Genomic DNA, 7,454 nt, shown 5'->3' on the forward strand with positions numbered 1-7,454 from the left:
TTCGACAACATCTCAGAATGATTCACAGGCACTTGTCTCAGAGAATAGAGGAAGGTCAAAGTCTAGAAGCAATTCACGCATGGGTAGAAGCAAGTCAAGATTAAGAAAAGATATTGTTTGCTATAATTATGGTGAGAAAGGACATTATAGGAACCAATGTAAGCAACCTAAGAAGAGCAAGAAAAAGGGAAAAGAAGTGGAGTCTATAAAGTCAAAAGATAATATCACAACTACAATGCAGGACGGTGATTATTTGATTTTATCTCCTTTTAATGATATTTTTTCTTGTGTGTATCAGGATCTTAAGTAGGTGGTTGACATATGTGCTTCTTATTATGCTACACCATAGAGGGAGTTTTTTGCTACATACAGGTCTGGAAATTTTGGTGTTATCAAGATAGGCAACTATGGCACAGCAAACATCATAGGCATGAGTGATATCCATTTAAAGACCAACCTTGGCTGCAAGTTAGTGCTTAAGGATGTGAGGCATGTGGTTGACTTGAGGCTGAATCTAATTTCAGTTGGAAGGCTAGATGATGGAGACTATGATAGCAGATTTCACAAAGGGTAATGGAAGCTCAGTAAGGGTTCTCTTGTTATAGCTAATGGAAAGAAATGTCATACTTTGTACAGGTTGCAGACTAAAGCTTATGGTGAGCAGTTAAATGCTACAAAAAAAGACTTCAGCATGGAGTTGTGGCATAGGCGACTGGGACACTTGAGCGAGAAGGGGCTGCAAGCTCTTTCCAAGAGAGAAGTATTACTAGACCTCAGAGATATACATCTGAACCCTTGTATTGATTGTTTGACAGGTAAACAACATAGAGTTTCATTTGCTAGTCCTGCTTTGTCTAGAAAAATGCATGCCTTAGACCGTGTTTATACAGATGTATGTGGTCCTTTGAGGACAAAAACTCCTGGTGGATATGTTGATGTTCTTGGTATAAGTGGTGCACTTTATTTTGTCACTTTTATAGATGATTTTTTCAGGAAAGTTTGGGCCTATGCTTTGAAGACTAAAGATCAGGTGATTAATGTCTTCAAAGAGTTTCATGCCAGGGTTGAAAGGGAGACAGAAAGGAAATTGAAATGTATAAGATCATATAATGGTGGTGAGTATACAAGATTGTTTAATGACTATTGCAAGTCACATGAGATCCAACATGAGATGACAGTTCCTGGTACACCTTAGCATAATGCAATTGCAGAGAGGATGAACCGCACCATCATGGAAAACATCAGATGTATCCTTTCACAGGCCAAGCTACCCAAAAGGTTTTGGGATGAAGCTTTGAGGACTGCAGTTGATGTGATCAACTTATCACCATGTACAACCCTAGATAGTGATGTTGCAGAGCATGTATGGTTAGGAAAATATGTTTCCTATAAGCATTTAAGAGTGTTTGGATGTCGTGCATTTGCACATGTTCTAGATAATGAGAGGTCCAAGCTGGATGGTAAGTCTAAACAATGTATTTTTCTTGGCTACTCACATGATTATTTTGGTTACAGGCTTTGGGATCCAGAAAAGCAGAAGGTGTTTAGAAGCAGAGATTGTCTTCTTTGAAGATCAAACTTTTGAAGATTTGAAGAAGAAGGCACCAGCCAATACTTCTGCAAAAGGATTAGCAGATTGTGACCCAATTACTCCTCCAGTATATCAGGGTGATGGGGGAGATGTGTAGGAAGATAGTGTAGAGCCTGATGTTGATCTACCTGCAGGACATGTTGAGCAAGAAGAAGTTGGAGAGCAACTTCCCGTAGAACCTCATTTGAGAAGATCTTCTAGACAACGTCAACCTTCTAGAAGATACTCTACATATGAGTATGTGATGCTTGTTAGGATCGAAGCGACACTAAGAGGGGGGGGGGGGGGGTGTGAATTAGTGCAGTGGTAAAGTGTGATAAACTTTTGACGATTTAAACACTTTCGAAAATTTTGTACGATAAAAGTAACGTTTTCGTTTGAAACCGTTTCGAATGCGTTTTAACTTGAAGAGATAAGTAAGACGGAGACAAAGAAGTAGAGCATTAAAGTGCAAATGGTTTGCAGTAATGTAAATGACAATAAGTAAATGCAAACCAGAAATCACGTCGATTTTACAGTGGTTCGGTCAAATGACCTACATCCACTTGCGAGGCCCCTCTTCGATGAGGCTCCCACCTTCCACTAGCAAATCTCTTGAAATGGAAGGGCAAATACCCCTCTTACAACTTTTTATAAGCGATTCACTCTCTTACAGATTTTCAGCAAAAAAGAAGGAGGTGAACACTAGCAAATTGAAAACAAGACTAGCAAAGACTTTTCTAAGACCTTTCTCTCAAACAATTGCTGCTCAAAAAGTTGTGTTCTCAGCTGAGACTTGAGGGGTATTTATAGGCCTCAAGAGGATTCAAATTTGGGCTCCAAAAATTTGAATTCTCTTATGTTCTTGATGCTGGCGGTGCCACTGCCCAGCCTAGGCGGTGCCACCGCCTAGGTCAATTCAGCTCACTGGTTGGGCTCCAAACTTGGCCCAAACCAGTCCGAACTCGGGCCCAATTGGCCCCTATTTGGGTTATAGGATTAACACCTAATCCTAACCCTAATTAATATGCTAACTATGAATTTAAAGACATTTTCTAAGCTATTACAAAGTCCGTAAGTCAAGACTTCTTCCGGCGAGCTTCCGGCAAACTTACGACGGTCTTCCGATAAACTCTCGGAAACCATTCTGCGGACTCCCGGCAAGCTCCTAGACTTCACGATTTGATCTTGGCGAGTTGCAACGAGCTTCTTTGGTAAGCTCTGATCTTTCTTGGTGAGCTCCGCGAACTTCTAACGAACCTTCCGACGAGCTTCCAAAAAACCCTTCGGCAATCTCCCTACTCATTCTCGGCTAGTTCCGGCAGCATTCCCGACGAACCTTCGGACTTCCGTCGAACTCTCGAACTCCCAACGAATCCTTCGTGCTTGACTCCAGCACTTTGTTTCGCTTTATGTCTTCATCGTTATCGTAGTTAATCCTGCACACACAAACCAAAACTCAACTCCGATCTAGATAATTATTACAACGTGAATTGACATTCTGTTGCCCGGCACGTCATTGGTTGGCGCTTCGTCCGATTCTTCGGTGCATCATCCTCTATTGCGGCTTGTTGCCCAATCGGCGGTTGACCTCCGCAACCCCGATATCCTTGGCACAATTTCGCTCTCCTTGGCCCGATGCCCGACGTCCGAAGCATTCAGCCATCCAATATCTTGACGTGATCTCTTCCGGTGCAACGTCAATTCCTCCTGCGTTAATTGTCTAATCCTGATCGAGTAGACCTGCATCACTCAAAATGTAATTTAAATCATAAACACATATCAAGTGGTTTCATCATCAAAATACGAGATTCAACAATGCTTACTGATGCAGATGAACCAAAGAGTTACTAGGAAGCAGTTGAAAGTGAGTAGAAAGAGAAGTGGTTAGTTGCTATGCAGGAAGAGATGAATGCTCTTCAGAAGAACCACACTTATGATTTGGTGCTACTATCAAATGGAATAAAGGCCTTGAAGAACAAGTGGGTTTTCAGGTTGAAGACTCAAGAATATTGTTCTCAACCAAAGTACAAAGCTAGATTGGTTGTGAAAGGCTTTGGTCAAAAGAAAGGTATTGACTTTGAAGAGATTTTTTCTCCTGTTGTTAAAATGTCTTCTATTCGCGTTGCTCTTGGTATTGCTGCTAGCCAGGGCTTGGAGGTTGAGCAGTTAGGTATTGCTGCTAGCCAGGACTTGGAGGTTGAGCAGTTAGATGTGAAGACAACTTTCCTTCATGGGGATTTGGAGGAGGAAATTTATATGGAGCAACTAGAAGGCTTTAAAGTTAAAGGTAAGGAGAACTTTGTCTGTAAATTAAAGAAGAGCTTGTATGGGCTAAAGCAAGCTCCAAGATAGTGGTACAGAAAGTTTGATTCATTTATGATAGAAAATGGATATAAAAGAACGACTTCATATCATTGTGTGTACATCAAATGGTTTGGTGAGGATTTTATTATTCTCTTACTTTATGTTGATGACATGCTTATTCTTGGAAAAGATATATCTAAAATTTATAAATTGAAGAAGGACCTTAGAAGCATACTTATTCTTTTGCAATGAAGAACATGGGCCAGCAAAGTAAATACTAGGTATACAGATTTCCTGTGATAGGAAAAATAAAAAGATTTGGTTGTCATAGGAGAAATACATCGAGAAGGTATTGGAAAGATTCAGTATGAGCAATGCAAAACTAGTTGATTCTCCTCTTGTAGGTCATTTTAAGTTGTGCTCAAAACAGAGTCCGTCAAGTGATGAGGAGAAGGAGAAAATGCAAAAGGTTCCTTATGCTTCAGTAGTTGGAAGTTTAATATATGCAATGGTATGTACGAGGCCAGACATCGCATATGCAGTTGGTGTTACTAGCAGATTTCTTGTAATTCAGGCAAAGAGTACTAGACAGTAGTGAAGTGGATTTTTAGATATCTCAGAGGGAGCTCTAAAGTTTGTTTAAGCTTTGGAGGTAGACCACATGTGTTGACAGGTTACACAGATGTAAATATGACAAGAGATATAGATACGAGAAAGTCTACTTCAGGTTATGTACTTACTTTTGCAGGGGGAGCTGTGTCATGGCAATCCAGGTTGCAAAGGTGTATTACTCTCTCCACCACAGAAGCAAAATATATTGCTGCTACAGAGGTATGCAAAGAAATGTTATGGATGAAAGAATTCTTATAAGAATTGAGGCTGAAACAGAAAAATTATGTGGTGCATTGTGATAGCCAAAGTGCCATCCATTTATGTAAGAACCCAATGTTTCATTCAAAGTCAAAGCATATAGATGTCAGATACCACTGGATTTGAAATGTATTTGAAGAGAAGCAGTTGTAGCTTCAGAAAATTCACATAGGTGACAATAAAGTAGACATATTGACAAAAACTTTACCAAAAGAAAGACATGAGATATGCCGACAGTTGGTCGGCATGGCTTCACATTGAGGAGTCATGGGATAGCCTCCCTTATGGGCTGAAGGGGGAGGTTGTTGGGCTGACAGCCCACAAATTTAGCCCATAGTGGGCTTGGGCAGCCCATAGTGGGCTTGGGGTATGGTGGCTACGTTTTGGAGGCAGAAAAATGCATAAATAGGGTAGCAATGTGGGAAAAGGAAACATCCATGGGATTCTAAAGAAAAGGAGGAAAACAAGACAGAAAAGGAAGAGAAAGAAAGAGAAGAAGACAAGGACAACGCAGAGAGGTTGTTCTCAATCATCTAGTAGTGTTCTCATCTCAGGTTAGATCAAATCTACAGTAGACTCTTGCTGTGATTACTTGGGGAGGTTTTAGATATCATAGACAGTGACGTGATCCTTGTATCTCAGTTGTTCTCTTGTGAAGTTGTTCACTTGTGATTGTTGCTAGGGTTTAGGGCAAGAGATTGAGATTTGTATATTCATTATTCTCATAGTGGATTATCTCTAGTTTGCCCCGTGGTTTTTACCCTTCACATTAGAGGGGTTTTCCATGTATATCTTGGTGTTATATTTGATTGTGATTTCATTTAATTTCACTGTATATCATAGCCTACTAGTATTTGTACCTATATAAAAGTTATTCCGTTTTATATCCCCATAAGTGGCGACATCATAAGAGAATGTTGGGATGGGACACACAGACAAGAAGTTGATTAGTAGTGATCGAGGTCTTAGAATTTGGATCGGACTCAGATTTCTTCTGTTTGCATGCATTTATTTGTTTTCAAGTGTATAAGCAATCCGCGAGTTGTTATCTCTAACCAAAATAATTAAGATTAATTCATACAAAGATCATAAAGAATTATCTATTTTGAGTGAATCTATCAAATAAAATAAAATAATCAAAATTAATACATATTTTAACGAAGGCTTGTAAAAATTTATCTATTTTGAGTGAGCCCCCCAAAAAAGTATTAGTATGGTTCTAAATGTCGTAACAATTAAGTTAGTTATATGGCAACTCAAAAATCGTCAGGTGATATAGGGATAGTGTTAGGTTAGTATTTGAAGTAGTAGCTGGATGTTTTTACAAGTATCCAACTTCGCTGAGCTATTTCATACTCGATATGCTGCTACTACTCGAAACCGTGGTTGCTTGCTTTCTCTAGCTAACAAGGTTGTTCTTATTGTCATTCAATTCCTTGCTTCATGTACTTTGCTACGATAATGTTGGGGAACTTTTATGTCATGACCAAGGTGTCAACACGATTTGGTCCAATCCCCGATGTAAAGTTATCCATGTGAATGTTTGGATGGTACAAGTATACATCGGTTTGGTTGGGTTCGAACCTTATCTCCTAAGTATCTTCTTCCTTAGCGAGTTGTCTGCTCTTTTGTCGTCGAAGTTTATGCACATAGGTTGAAGTTGGGAGGGGGATTTCCTGACTCAACCCCTTCAAAACTTAAATTAGTGTCGAGTGGAGTTTGGGAGAGTTGAGTGCTCGAAGTTCTTCCCCCTTTGATGTTGATCAGGGAGTCGGCTTTTATATCTGCGAACAAAGGTCGATCATAAATGGTCCGTCAATAGTTGCCGACTACTTGGGCAATTAGCTGGCTTATATCTTACATGCGAGCGGTGACCAAACTGTACGGACTCACGGCATGTGACGCCGTTCCAAGGTTATGTTTAGGTTTGGCATACATCTTACATTTGAGAAGTTTCTAGTGCCAAACTTGTATAAATTATTGTCTCAATCTCGCAAAGGAATAATCTTACCGATACGATCATCATATGAATCTAGAATTAAAAAAATATATATAGCAAAGAGAGAATATTTAATATATGCACATCAAAATATTAATTAAAAAATATAAGTGAATCATATTTCTTGGATATAAAAGTTATTAAGTGAATGTGGAAACGAAAATATGCAAAAGAGAAGAATAATATATTATGCATAGGAAAAAAGACAATTTGGATCAAAGCATGGTGATCGTTTGATTTGTATCTTTGCATTTGTAGAGTATGCATGAAAACCTCATGTTCCTGTGGATCCACCAGAGACGGAGATCAAAGCAATAGAGAAGGGTCATCACGCTTTGAATTCCAATATCCAATCGAACTTTAAGAGGTCTACTATTTGATAAAAAGAATAAAAGATAATAAGCTTTATTGAAGTTGCTTTAGCTTATCTGAGTAGAAAGATTTTCTTGTATATTTGAGAAAATTTTATATGCTTTCACTATTCGGGATTTTATAACTAGTATAAAAAATTCAACAAGATCATATGCATGCATTCCGCAACTCGAAAATAGTTAACAAAGAGGTATGACAAAATCGCAGAAAAATAACGTAACTTGTTGAATCCGGAACATCTTCCCTCTCACTCATCCACCCTCTATTTTCTTCAAATCATAAAGAAAAGAAAATAATTCTGTACCCAATTTTTATTGGTACTATGATTCACATCCT

This window comes from Musa acuminata, chromosome BXJ3-1 (genome assembly GCF_036884655.1).
Source record: "Musa acuminata AAA Group cultivar baxijiao chromosome BXJ3-1, Cavendish_Baxijiao_AAA, whole genome shotgun sequence".
In the NCBI taxonomy this organism is placed as follows: Eukaryota; Viridiplantae; Streptophyta; class Magnoliopsida; order Zingiberales; family Musaceae; genus Musa; species Musa acuminata.